Source organism: Brachyhypopomus gauderio, chromosome 10 (genome assembly GCF_052324685.1).
Source record: "Brachyhypopomus gauderio isolate BG-103 chromosome 10, BGAUD_0.2, whole genome shotgun sequence".
In the NCBI taxonomy this organism is placed as follows: domain Eukaryota; kingdom Metazoa; phylum Chordata; class Actinopteri; order Gymnotiformes; family Hypopomidae; genus Brachyhypopomus; species Brachyhypopomus gauderio.
This window is the reverse complement of record NC_135220.1, coordinates 18,342,135-18,357,249: the sequence shown is the minus strand read 5'-3', so window position 1 is coordinate 18,357,249 and position 15,115 is coordinate 18,342,135. Positions and strand designations below refer to the sequence as shown.

At 43.8% G+C, this 15,115-nt stretch overlaps 1 long non-coding RNA gene across 1 annotated transcript; it reads left to right on the top strand.

Moving 5' to 3' along the window:
• The first annotated feature begins 3,081 nt into the window (after positions 1-3,081).
• On the top strand, positions 3,082-11,055 carry LOC143525811 (uncharacterized). Its single transcript, XR_013133736.1, has 3 exons — positions 3,082-3,289; positions 8,172-9,241; positions 9,395-11,055. It is a non-coding gene; the product is annotated as an uncharacterized LOC143525811 (long non-coding RNA).
• The last annotated feature ends 4,060 nt before the right edge of the window (positions 11,056-15,115 follow it).

Genomic DNA, 15,115 nt, shown 5'->3' with positions numbered 1-15,115 from the left:
TTTAAATATTCCTTTGAAAATAAAAATTCGTTTGCCACGATGTAGCTGACTGTTGTGGTCAGAACTCTAGTACAATGCGCTGTAATTTCTATTATGCCACTAGGTGTCAGTGTCGAACTGTGTGCCAGTAAACTAGAACCTTGTCTGATAAAACACTTTCAGTAGTTCCAGTGTCAGCAACATTTAGATATTTTTTTGTGTAAAAGTAATAATGAAATACGCACAAATAGAGATTTATGATTTCGTGCCTTTATGATTTATATTATCTTATTAATTTTGTGGGTGAGTATGAATGTGATTACACAAAACTATTTATCAAACATTTAAAATCTCAATATCTGTGTCCTATAAAAAATAGGACTCTATATTTTGGAGGACTTTCCCAAGTTCCCAGCTTGGATCCCAGCCAGAGTAGATGTATATATATACTGAATCCAAGCCAGAGTAGATATAGTATAGTATGGTGAATCCCAGCCAGAGTAGATGTAGTATATATGTATGGTGAATCCCAGCCAGAGTAGATGTAGTATGGTGAATCCCAGTATAGTGAACCCCAGCCAGAAGCCTGTTCTTCTCCAGTTTCCACTCTGCGGTTCCACTGGGCCGACCTGGCATCATCTTCCTCACCATAGCTCTGTGGGAGATGGATATATTATGCTATTGTTCTCTTTCTGTCTCTCTCCCTTTCCCCTTTCACACACACACACACACACACACACACACACACACACACACACTCACTTATTGTCTCACTTAGACTCTCACTCATTCATCCATGGCTGTGGCTGGCTGTCTCACTCACACACACACACACACTGGCCCCCAGGGCACAGGAATCGCAGGCGTGCTCTGAACAAACAGTGGGGCACACCACCGAGCTCCACATCTGGGGCCGGTTGGGTGCAGCTGTTTGTGCATGCCCACACTCCGCACAGCTAAAGTGGGCCGGAGGCGGATGTGGGGAGGCCCGTGTCATGTAGGGTAAGAACAATGTCCTCATAATGGACACTCGGTTCACACGGGCTCATTCCTGGAGACAAAATGAGGTGACATTAACCATCTAATCCGACCTGTTTTTCTGTGGGTCTAAGAACAGCATTGCTTTACTGCTCATCTGAGACCAAGTCTGCATTTATGCTGGTCTGAGAACAACTTTGCGTTTCTGTTGGTCTGAGAATGGGCCTTCCCAGAAGCATCGTAACACAAAATTGATTGTTAAATATGACTTTGAAAGCTCTCTCATTTAAAATGATGTTAACAGTAAAACACTTTTGGGAAAAAAACTTTTTTGTCCTAAATGCTTATATATGGCGGTGTGGGCGTTCCCTATCCCAGAAAGAGAAGTTAGCAAATGGCATAAAAACAACATGGATCTTTGTTTTTACATCTTGCATTCAGCATCTGTATGTGATACAGAGGGATCGTGATTGCATGCGAGACAACAAGTGCTTTGTTCATTTTTATGTTCTCAGTGTGTAAATTAAGCAGCAAAGCACATTTGCCCACAAAGGCAATATTGGCAGATCAAATGAAACACAGCAAATGTCTGGAAAATGGCGGCTACACATCTCTACAAGTGACAACTAGGGCCCGCACCTCAGCCACTTGGAACACGGGTTCTCAGGTTCCTGACCAACAGGTTAATTGTTCTGATTCTGAAACCTGAGGACCAGGTATTTTGCAGTGGAAATGTGAAGAATGGTTCAGGTTCTTGACACTGGTATTGGAACTACATTGGTGGAATAGTGATATATGACCCTCCACCACCTGATGAAGTTGAACTGATCTGAAGTGCAACCCTCAGGCTTTCAGTAAGATCAGAACTCACAACCCTAGTCTTATGTCGTCATGGTACTGAGTACAAACATCTATTCTGTTATTTTAAAAAATGTTATTAACTAAATGTCACTATACCTAAGGTGTATTCCACCTGCCTTCATAAATCCCCCTCTAAGTGACTACACAAGGAATTTTGTCATTTTAAAGTAGAGAACAAACCATAGGCTGTGAAAACATTTGTTTCAAAGGGAGTTTCAAACTGTAGATAGTTTAGTGAGATGAGAGAGTGACCACTAAGTATGTCACTCCTCCAGTAAACTCTGGGCACAAGATTACACTAGATGGGTCATCAAACCCCCAACCACACCACAGATTGTGTTACACCTGCTCTATCTGTATGCAGCAGGTCTGGCAGCGGTGACTCATTTATACATTACAGCCACTTACCAGTCAGTTTGCAAAGTTTAGCAAATTGGCACAAGAGCCGATCTGTGTAATCATACCACCCAGGAAAATCCCCTGTACAGAATTCACACCTCCAGCATGTGTACAGGCCCAGCTGAACACCACTAAATAAAAAAGTGTTAATACCTCATTGGGGATTCTGCTGACTAGGAGGGGATTAAAGTGTTGGCTTATCGCCATTTCTCATCCATTTATGTGTTAGTTTCACCAGCGATCGTCCTCTTGTTCTGACGGAGGCTCCTATAATATTCTTCATCTGGCTCATGCTCTGGACGGCTGTCTCCCGGCCCTTACGAGGCTTGCAGAGGCCCAGAGCCCGTTCTTTCTGTACGTAATTTCTTACAGACGCGTTCGTGCAGAGGTGACACTGGAGCCGAGTGAAAGAACTTTGTGGCGTAATTACAGAGCGGCCAAGGCCTGGCTCTCCACAGCGCTCGTGGTTTAACGTCTCTTACAACATGCTGGGCTACTGAATATAACATGTCACCACTGTGAAGAGAGAGAGAGAGAGAAAGAGAGAGAGAGAGAGAGAGAGAGAGAGAAAGAAAAACAAAGAGACAAAAGAACATAACAATCTTCCTATACATTGTATTGATGTATTGTATTTGCATACTGTACCTTTATTCTAAATCTCTTACTGTGTTGATATAGGTCTTCACTTCTATCATTGGGTCTTCATGTTGTTGCAGTTAAGCGTTCTTCTTCTCCGTTTATGAACCCACTCAGACTCTGAGGAGGGTCTCCCCTCCCCCCTCTCCAGCTCTTTACTCCTCCACCACATCTATGTGGCAAATTGACAAGCTTTTTATTTTCGGTTTCAAAAATAGATCAGTGAGCAGCATTTTGAACCGCAGGCTCTGTCTTCTCGAGGTCTGTCTGTCTCCTCCCGGCCCAAGCCCAGGAGAGCCCGGTTCAGCCTGGCAAAAGGAGAAGCCAGCATTAGTTCGGATGGTAGTTCTGGCTGTGGTTGCTTCTGGCTATGGATTTTCGTGGTTGCTGCAGAAGGTGTTTGCTGGGACTCACGTTTACCCCCCTGCCATTACAGGTCAGTCTCCAGACGAATCTTACGTTATCAGCTGAGCAATAGTCATTGTACAAGTACAACAGGATTTGCATGCGTGTACAAAAACGAAACAAAAATAAAGTAGAGCCATAAAAACACAGAAAGAACGGTTTACAACACAGTTTACTACACGAGGAGCATATTGAGACGTATTTAGATATTTAAAAGTGCAATGGTGCAGTAACTAACAGCAACAACAGCAGCTCAGTGATGTCATCATGGAATGGTGCAGCTACCCAATAGGAGGACTAGCAGACGTAATGTCAGCCAGCATGACGTGCTCCCATGATCTTTACTGGTGTATATAGTACAACAGATTAAGACAAAGTTGACCACTGGGAGAAGGTCATTGCTCAGTGAGGGCGTAAATGGTCCTGTAGTGCCTGAGGGGTGTCCAGAGTGCACGGACTTGATGGCAGGGCTGAGTGATCTTTTCTCAGACCAGCGTGACTTCTGAATCTCATCCAAGGACGCCTGAGGGAGCCCATGTCTGCCTTCTCGTCTACGGATCTGGTGCTGACATGACACATGGCAATGCCGTGTGGTAGTGCGCTCTCCATGATGAACGGGTCAAAGGTCACAACCAGCTTGGCTTTCACGAATGTCCTAACAAGGTCCTCAGTGATGTGGACACATAGAAACCGGGTTACTCTCGACTCTCTACTGATTCAGAATCACACCTGTTTCTGAAGTTAATGATGCGCTCTATGGTCTTTCAGGTACTGATGGCTAGAGCATAAGGTTCTGCACGTGCTCTCTGACAGCTGTTTCATCATTGTCTTAGTTACCTTGAAATAGTAATCCGATTACTGATTACTCCTTTTAAAAGTAACTAAAAGTTACGTTACTGATTTTTTACGTTACTTGATTTTAAAAGTAACTACGTTAGATTACAAGTTACTTTAGTAGTTACATTCAGCAGCAAAATTTATTTTTCCAATACTCACTTTATTGGAAGTGCATTTTTAACAGTAACAATGTATTGAAGCAGGTTCGCTAACCGAGGCAGAAATTGCTTAATCCAAAAATCCCGATGAGGGAAACTTTATTGATAACGCACCCCTGCAGGCGCCGCACCCCAGTGTCACTTAAAGGGCTAAGACTCCTTGAGTGGCCAAGTGTCTGTCCTTTAGGGAATTCACCGTGAGGAGTAGTAGTCGCTACAGTATCTCTTGACATTACGTTTGTGTAGATGCGCGGTATTATTTGTAAATTTGTGTGTAAACGTAACAGCTTTTTAAAGTAGGCTACGTTAGTCAAAATGCCAGCACTTTTCAAACCTGGAACACAATGCAACATTAAAATTCTTCAGGTAAATGTTCCTTCCCCTGTTTTTGAGGGGTGTTTCTTTATACTACCACATATCGTTATGGGAGGACACTGCAAAAAATGACGTGTAAACGTGCTCGCGCTCTCACAGGGTCGCGCGCAGCGTGCGGAGTCGAGCGCTATTGTCAGACGCAAAAGTAGAACTGAGCCAAGAAGAAAGCAAAAATATATATTTTTACCAGGGAAAATAAAAATAGTAACGCACAGTTACGTGGATAAGTAACTTTACTGGATTTAACTGATTCAGTAAACTTTAACTGATTACTGGACTGGAAATAGTAGCGCGTTATATTACTCGTTACCGAAAAAAGTGGTAAGATTAAAGTAACGCGTTACTAAGTAGCGTTACTGACATCTGTGTCTAAGACAATGTCATTGTCTAAGTCCAGTCACTGCTGCACTCTTTGCATAATTAATGATTTTCTTCCAGTTCCAGAACAGAGTGAGGTGCATTTAGTATTACAGTAACAATAAAATATACACCAATAAAGATGTCTGTGACTTCTTGCCATTACTATTTATTTATACTTTGTATTAATTGTCTTTGGTAATAACATTTTGTGATTACACACAGGGAACAGTGTTGGGAACAGACTATTTATTAAAAACCTGTCCTTGGCAGAAAGGACACATCTCCACAGAGTGGCAGAAAGGACACATCTCCATAGAATGATAGAAAGGACACATCTCCATAGAGTGGTAGAAAGGACACATCTCCATAGAGTGGCAGAAAGGACACATCTCCATAGTGTCACAAAGGACACATCTCCATAGAGTAGCAGAAGTGACACATCTCCATAGAGTGGCAGAAAGGACACATCTCCATAGTGTCACAAAGGACACATCTCCATAGAGTGGCAGAAAGGACACATCTCCATAGTGTCACAAAGGACACATCTCCATAGAGTGGCAAAGGACACATCTCCATTGAGTGGCAGAAAGGACACATCTCCATAGAGTGACAGAAAGGACACATCTCCATAGTGTCACAAATGACACATCTCCATAGAGTGACAGAAAGGACACATCTCCATAGAGTGACAGATAGGACACATCTCCATAGAGTAGCAGAAAGGACACGTCTCCATAGTGTGGGAGAAAGGACACATCTCCATAGTGTCACAAAGGACACATCTCCATAGAGTGGCAGAAAGGACACATCTCCATAGTGTCACAAAGGACACATCTCTATAGAGTGGCAAAAAGGACACATCTCCATAGAGTGACAGAAAGGACACATCTCCATAGAGTGGCAGAAAGGACACATCTCCATAGAGTGGCAGAAAGGACACATCTCCATAGAGTGACAGAAAGACACATCTCCATAGAGTGGCAGAAAGGACACATCTCCATAGAGTGACAGAAAGGACACATCTCCATAGAGTGGCAGAAAGGACACATCTCCATAGAGTGGCAGAAAGGACACATCTCCATAGAGTGACAGAAAGGACACGTCTCCATAGTGTCACAAAGGACACATCTCCATAGTGTCACAAAGGACACATCTCTATAGAGTGGCAAAAAGGACACCTCTCCATAGAGTGGCAGAAAGGACACATCTCCATAGTGTCACAAAGGACACATCTCCATAGAGTGATAGAAAGGACACATCTCCATAGAGTGGCAAAAAGGACACATCTCCATAGAGTGGCAGAAAGGACACATCTCCATAGTGTCACAAAGGACACATCTCCATAGAGTGACAGAAAGGACACATCTCCATAGAGTGACAGAAATGACACATCTCCATAGAGTGGCAGAAAGGACACATCTCCATAGAGTGTCAGAAAGGACACATCTCCATAGAGTGGTAGAAAGGACACATCTCCATAGAGTGACAGAAAGGACACATCTCCATAGAGTGTCAGAAAGGACACATCTCCATAGAGTGGCAGAAAGAACACATCTCCATAGAGTGACAGAAAGGACACATCTCCATAGAGTGTCAGAAAGGACACATCTCCATAGAGTGGTAGAAAGGACACATCTCCATAGAGTGACAGAAAGGACACATCTCCATAGAGTGACAGAAATGACACATCTCCATAGAGTGTCAGAAAGGACACATCTCCATAGAGTGGTAGAAAGGACACATCTCCATAGAGTGGTAAAAAGGACACATCTCCATAGAGTGACAGAAAGGACACATCTCCATAGAGTCGTAGAAAGGACACATCTCCATAGAGTGTCAGAAAGGACACATCTCCATAGAGTGGCAGTGTCCAGTATTAGGGAAAGAAAGGTGAAGATCAACTCTGACACTGATGGTGGTCACACAAAAACACCCACGCACAGAAGCTTGTGCTATCACCTGGATAGATGGACAATACGCAGATCATGTAAAAAGTCCCACAAGGCGAGTAAACCTTTAACTCACCACAGAAGCGAGATGAGGAGAGAGGGGGCACTTCTGTCTCCACCTAGAGTCTCAGGTCTAATCATAGCATCTCTTTCTGGCTGTTCTACTGTACGTTCCTAATGCATTCAGTTCTCTGATGGGCCTCGTAACCCTCCACGATCTGATCCTCATTAAAGGGCTATGAGATCTGCATCAGCTGAATGTCTCCTGGCTAAGACTGTGGTCATGGAAATGTCAGTGTGTCAGTCGATATATTTATTATGTCATGCTGGCGCGCTCTCGCTTTGCAGGACTGTCAGTGGTGAATGCCCAGTCTGCTCCCATGGCGTTACTCCTGCCAGGCTGCATATGCCTTTGCAAGTATTGATTTTTTTTTTGCTCTTGGCTCTAGGAGCAGAGGCAATAAAGAAGCCGCTGTTCTCCCGAGTGTCTTTAGAAACCTCTGCAGTTTAATGTATGATGCTGCTAATTGCCCTTGTTTAAGAGCCTGTAGTGGTATTCAGCCTGCAGCTGATGGAGGTGGCAAGGGACCGAGATGGAGGACAGAGGTGGAGGATGGAGATGGAGGATGGAGACAGGGGATGGAGACAGGGGATGGAGACAAGTGACAGTGTCATTGTGTACTGTTGCCGTCTGTTGCCACAGCCCCGTCTGCTTTTTTGATTTCTCGCACACCATCATAGACACCAGCCATCTATGATGATTAAACATTATATTCAATTCCTTTATTACAACACTGTTTTAAAGAGACTCGTTATTGCATGACCTAATAGGGCTGTAAGCTTCAGAACGTAAAGGACATATGTAGTCAGTTCTGAGCCTTCTCTTCACCACCTTCCTTACTAAAGCGATCACAGGGAGGAAGCCTCGTTAAAATGGGCCTTGGCATGTCCTCTCTGACTCACTCCCTCCCCTTAAACCAACGATGAAGGGACCTGGCTGGGATTGGAACACAGTGGTGTCCACTTTATAAGTGCGAGGGAAAGTGAGAGCAGGTGTTAGCGGTGCTAACATTACCAAATGAACAGCGTCGCTTCTGAAGTCCGATCTGGTTTCAGGCCCCTTGTTTTCTCCCCATTATGTTATTCCAGGAAAACTTGTTGCCTTTCCGTGTTTGAGAGCAGTTAACCTACCCACAACATCTTAAGCAGCTGTCTGTTTGTCTTCCTGCTCTAGAAGTGGACCCATGATGTGTCAGGCACGGCAGAAAGGAGATCTCAGATGAATGGAAGAGTGTCTTTGATGTCCGATATCTCCTAAGCCAGCAGGACGGTTCGTGTGCAGTCCCAGAGCTCTCCACATCACCCTTTGAGTTTCTGCATATCCACAGCATGGCGGCACAGACTGATGGTGCTGTGGTGTGTGGAGAAATAATTAGTTTGGCTTGTCATATGACCTTGTATTATATGGATGTCCTGAAGAAGTGAATGCACACACACCCACACAGACACACACACAAACACACACACAGACACACACACACACACACACACACACACACACACACACACACACACACACACACACACTTTTTGTGTGCTGCTGCTTGCTTATTTGTGATATTTATAGCAGTGATCTTCAGTCCTGTCAGAGAGTTTAGTTTGGTTTGCAGCACTTACAGACATCAGACCAGCTCAACAGAAAATCACTGCCCTGACCCTAACCACACAAGCATCTAATTTCAAATAAACATGGGTGGGTAACACACTCATATGTGCATCCATCGACGTATACACACGCATGTTTGTGCACGAGCAAACACACGTACACTCCCCAGATTTGTGCGCGCTTGTGATCTCCTCTGAAGCTCTCTCATTAACTTTGATGTGTTTTCATTGCACGACAATCAGCCCATGCCGCTGAAGACCAGAGTTTGCAGGCGAACCAAACAATACACCCTGCTCAGAAATCCCCGCACCACAGCTGACCAGCCTGCTTCCATCTGGGACCCTGTGGCCACAACATCTAGTGCAGTGGAGCAGCTCTTCAGAGAGTGGGCCAAAGTGCACCTCATTCAGAAGGAAGTCGAAGGGTTGCGGCCATCCACGAAGCCCCTCTTCCTGCCCCACTAACCTGTGCTGAGTCCAGAATGGAAAACCAGCCCTCACGTCCTCCCACAGCCCCAGCAACAAAGCCGGTCCTGATGGGAACCGCCCGAGAACAACTGCAGTTCCGGAAATGCTTCCACCGCCCAAAGCTTCCCTCACACACATGCATCTGTGCACACAGATGCATGCACACATACAGTATGCACATACAGTATACACACACACACACACACACACACACACACACACACACACACACACACACACACACACACACACACACACACACACACACACAATCTCTGATATTAACCTGATAGTAACCTCCTGCTCCTTTTCTTTGTGTTGTAGGCAAACACACTGTGCCTCTGTCTCACACCCACACACACACACACACACACACACACACACACACACAAATTCATTCAGATCCAGGCTGCTGCTGCTGGTACTCAAGCCCCAAGAATCCGAACAACAACGTCCATTCTGTATACCACAGGTGTGGATCCCACTGTACTAGAACAATTCAGCTCCAAAAGACTTACTGGACCTTCAGTGCACTATATCATTCCAGTCATGCAGAACACACACTCATGAGACATTTTAAAGATGGCATTAAGAAGCTCCGACATCGCTCCTCTGATGTTCTCCTCTGATGTTCTCCATTGTTCCGTGTTGAGCAGACAGCTGTGGAGGATATGCTGTCAGATGGATCTGGAAGACCCAACACTCCCCATTACAGTCCTCTTCTGTCAGATCTCCTTTTGTTTAGCCTGTCCATACTGAGATAAATATTGATAATCCAAGCAAATGCCATAGTTGGTCTAATTGGTGTAACACTAACAAGGCAAGAATAACAGGATTCATCTCCAAGGAGCTTTTAGTTTTGCTCTTTGCTACACAGAGGAACCCAAGTTGACAATATTTGTGATATGATTCATGTGCTCTGACCTTTGCATCTTGGCGGTGTTGTTCATTCTTCTGTCTTTCTGCTTCTGATGGTGAATTGTATGAGAACTGCTGTGCTGATCAGTGCTAATCAGACACCCTCCAATCAACCCTATTGATTCTACATGTCTTGACCTGCACCACATTCAGCCTTGAATAGCAGTGTATTTTTTATTTAAACAGAAATGTCTTATTCAGTTTCATTTCACTATTGCACACCTTAGGGATGTAAATCTTCGTCACCCTAACGTACAGTTCTTGCAGATAATGGACAAGCTCTGAAAATATCTTACCTCTAATATTCTGTAAATATAATTTAATTTGTTTACCTTTTCATTTATTTTTTGGTGCAAGCTAACTAGGGATGGATGTAGATGAGGTCACAGCCTGGACTGAGTCTCTAATGCAGGCTAACAGGCCACTGCAGCCAGTCTGCAGGTACACACAGGGGAGCACGGCAAAGGTCAAAGGGCATGCAGACACCGAGATTCCGCAGTCCTGCTGCAGCATATCTCCTGCGTCCTGCACATGCAGACCTTCTGTCACACAGCCCACCGAAACTTCCCCAGGGGCAATTAGGGCAAAACTCTGGATTAAATGACAGCTGGTATTGAATACTTCATACAGCGTGTTACTTACTTGATAATAGGATATAAGTAAAAAATGGAGCTATGGTGATAACCATGAATGAAAGTTCTCAGGCCAGAAATGGGCGTGGCATACAACTTTCCAGTAAGGGTATACTTATTTTTATAGTTTGAGTAAAAGTTAAATAGACTCAGAGAATCATTCACTTCGTTATCCAAACCCTCTGCCAAGCCGGAGCCAACACATTCGGTTCTATGGCCTTGGGATTGTTGACTATGTTCCACCAATCTGTCTTCACAGTAAATGTTATTAAAATCATACTGCTTATTCACAATGTAGTGTGCTAGTGCAGGACGGTTGGTTGCCTTCTGTGGTTACCAGATCTTCTTGATCTTTTGAAATGATACAAAACAATCTGAAAATCAACACAACTCTGGTCCACTGTTCATTCAAGCCACTACAAACACTTTCCTTAAAAAAAGTAAATATATATGTTGAGAATTTTACATGTCTTCATCAGTAGTACTTTTCCTGAAATATCTTAGAAAAAGAATTTTACACTACAAAAATGTATATATAATTTGTACAAAAAATATATACTGCATTAAAAATCTATAAAGGTGACAAGAACTCTGGCAATGTCTTAATAATAATGACCATCTTTTGGCAAACCTGTCTGTTTTGAACTAACCTTGCTGTAAAAGATGTTTTCAAACTCAAACAATATGACTTCTTTTGTGTAAATCATCTGTTGTCAGGAAGCCTCCACAGATTACACGGACTGGCAGTCGAAACACATATGGATAAAACCCAGACCCTGCAAACCTTACGCAAAACTGGAAACATAAAAATGGCCAAAGGCAGTCATAACTCTGACATAAAGAAAGACAAGACCCAAGCATTGTCAAGTTCCAGGCGCTGGGTGTCTGTCCGTGCTGAAGAACGTCCTTGTGAAATCTCGGCAAAGAGAGCGTGACTCTGGCGCGGTGCTTTCATCTCATCGTAGTGAAACTTAATGCAGTTTTAGGCCATTTCACGAAAGCACAAGAGTGAGAGCTTGATAAAGACAAGATGCTGAAACGTGGACGAAACCGCTGCGATAAACATCGCACGGAAGATTAGTGGGGAGGACGAAGGGCCGTACACGCGGCCGTTTTAAACACAACAGAGAACGCCATGAAAAGAAAAAACTCAGTTCAAGCGCAACATGTTCTGTATCACCATCAGTTAATGTTGGCCGGAGATGCGCAGCGTCCTTCATGATGTAGCCTAGGTGACTCTGAGGTGACGCGCGCTGCACAGTTAACGCATAACCACTAAACGCAGCAAAAGCAGTGAGCGAATTTGTGAAATGTTTAACATTTAATGTTGTGAAACGTTGAATGTTTAACGTCTAATTTGCTAGAAGGCGAGAGAAAGCCCCTGGACGTTGCAGAAACTACAGCACTCCGTGTATGGCTTAAAAAAACAAAAAAACTTTGGCGCTGATGTCTCCTTTCCTACTGTGTGGTTCACCGAATCCCTCACCCTGAACACAGACAGACATCGATCACACTCATGGCTGGGAGCTGCAGTAGGGAGGAGAAAACGGAGAGGGAGAGCCAGAGAAAGAGAGAGACCATAGCTGTATTCATGAAATATCAGAGGTAAAATATTAAAAGCTCAGCCAGTTCCCTGTTCCTCCTCTCACGTTTCCAGCTAGCTCCTGACCATGGACGTAATTTTGGGGGGGGACGGGGGGACATGTCCCCCCCACTTTTTCAAAAGCTGGCTTTGGTCCCCCCCAGTTTTTACGGTTAAAACCAAATATTTAAATAGCGACGAATCCATGTCCCCCCCACTTTTGAAATCAAAAATACGTCCATGCTCCTGACTATCCCAGAATGCTCAGCTCTCAAATACATCCCCTAGCAGCGTAAGGCCTCCTCACATCCTTCATCTCTGACCACTTTGGCCATTGCAGTTCGGTGTATACTGTTATGTCACTTTAAATCTGTTTAGTCATTTGCTCCCACAATAAATATATAGTGAAACAAATGATTATGTAGCAATGGTTATTGAAATTCATGATCCAGACTATTGCACTAGGCGTACATATGGCCCCCATATCATCATAGCATATATGACCTTCATTTCATGCAGATTGTGAAAAGTGCTATACAAATATATTTTATTTGATTTGATTTACTTTAGATTACATATTTATTGTTTACACAGACCTGGACTGTTACTGAGACACAGACTAAACTGATCTGGCCTGCCCGTCTTTCTTTCACTGTGTGTGCTGTGATTACAAATGAGAGAGAGAGAGAGAGTGTGTGTGTGTGTGTGTGTGTGTGAGTGTGAGTGTGTGTGTGTGTGTGTGTGTGTGTGTGTGTGTGTGTGTGTGTGTGTGTGTGTGTGTGTGTGTGTGTACGTGTGTGTGTGACAGAAGGGGAGGCAGACCAGGGAGGGGTGGATGAAAAGATGAATGACAACCACAAGGAGGCAAACCAGAAGATGATACGACCACTAAAATGAGAACCACCTGTGGGTCGCCGTGGCAGCACGGCTTGCTGAGCATGCAGATGTAACCTGGGATTGATTACCCATACTCCCCTTCTCCACACCCAGTCCTTTGGGCTGATATTATTTGTATACCCCAAACGATCTCAAAATTAAAGATTTCAACCGCAGACACTTTTTAGCAGCGCCAAGGAGATTACCCCAAAACATTCTGGCTCAGCTCAAGATGCGTTTTTGGCTTTCATGCCCCTCCTGTGGCCAAAACGACCTCCCCCAACCTTATGCGCGAAGCCACACACCCACACACCCACTCTGACATGTCAGAATGCAGGGGGATTCCATTTTACACCCTTTCACCCACATGTACAATTGCAACAGATTTATAAAACCATTAAGCTAACATTGTGACTTCATTCTGCTTACCAAATACAAATCAAGTGTGATTTAAAATTCAGTTTAAAACAAAGTGGGGACAAGAACTTACAACAAATACATTTATTTAGATTGTGTGTCTAAGTGCTTAGCTAAAGGTATTACAGCAAGCTTTGTCTGAAAGTGTCTGCAGCTGATTTTAAAGCAGTGAACCGCTTGGATCAGCTGGTTTTGGGTTTTATGCATTGCAGTTCTTTCCCTCCAGTCCACATCTACTTCTGTTTAGTGTTCAATAAAACTTGGGGCTAGACTATTTCTCCATTCAAAATCTACCCCCAACAACCGCACCACACCGCACACCCCACCTCACACCCCACCCTGGCACTCCAATCTAAACCTACCGGCTTTAATTACCCTTGAAACACACGTGGTCCCCACATCAGAGGCCACACAGCCCGATGTGTAGAGCCCGTGCTGGGAGCAATTCTCTGTGATTTAGAGGTACCTTGACTGGAGAGAAAGAGAAAAAATGTTTGCATGGCCCGTAAAATGCCAGGCCTCCTGACTGTTCTGGGAAGGTGGTAATCACCCTGCACCTGCAGACTGTTGGGGTTTGATATAGATGAAGTCGTTTTCAGAAGGATTTTGCACAATAACATTTTAATGCAGGATTTCTGGGGTTTTTTATTATTAATAAATACATGGTATGTACATTAGACTAAATTATATGTAATGTGATCAACGGCAACTTTCACAATCTATTAAAACGTTGATCAAAGAAGAATTAATGGACAATATATTCAAAAGGGACTCTTATGATGCTGCTTCCACTATCAAAACTCTGTGAGAAACCAAAAAAAACTATAATGCCAATGTCAACATTTCCTGACATTAACTTGCTTGTAAATACACCTCCATTATGTCAGACATTTTAGAATCACTTGGTTCCTAGAAAGTTTCATTAAGATCATTTGGTTAATCATGCAGTATGGATCAAAGAATGAAGCTGATAACTGGCTAACGTAAAACAGCACTACAATAACCTTAAGAGAGCGATCTGGCTCACCCCACCATAATGTCATTTTGCAGTAGCTTGGATAACAGGCCTCACTAGACAGAGTATTCCACCTGGTTTTGAAAAGCCTCCATGTGCATTATTTCTCTACCCTCCGTCCACATGCTGCCCATATTTAATTACAAAGCCAGTGAGAATATATGACCAAATAATCCCATTGTTAATGAGGCCTGCCCTGTTTCAAACGATTTCCTGTCTTTTGTTCTCTGCTCCACCTCCACGTTTTTTTCCATGCAGTGTAAAAAAAATGAAGTCCTATCAACGTGCAGGTGACTGCCTCTCTCTCTCTCTTTCTCTCTCTCTCTCTCTCTCTGATCAGACCTGAGGAATGCCATGCTGTGTGAAAGTAATTGCGGCAGGCTGTGACAGCCCAAGGGTAGCATTTGGACACAGTCCCCTACACCTTGCTTTAATGAACCAATCTTATGACAAAGAAAAAAAACAGCATGGCTTGAATTACATATGTAGTTTCAGCTGTTGATCTTGGACAAGGGACCTTTTTAATGGAGAGTGCTCTTTGCATGTCCTATTGACCCCTGTTGCACCCCCACGACCTCCTCTGTGGAGTTTAAGACTATTTTCCC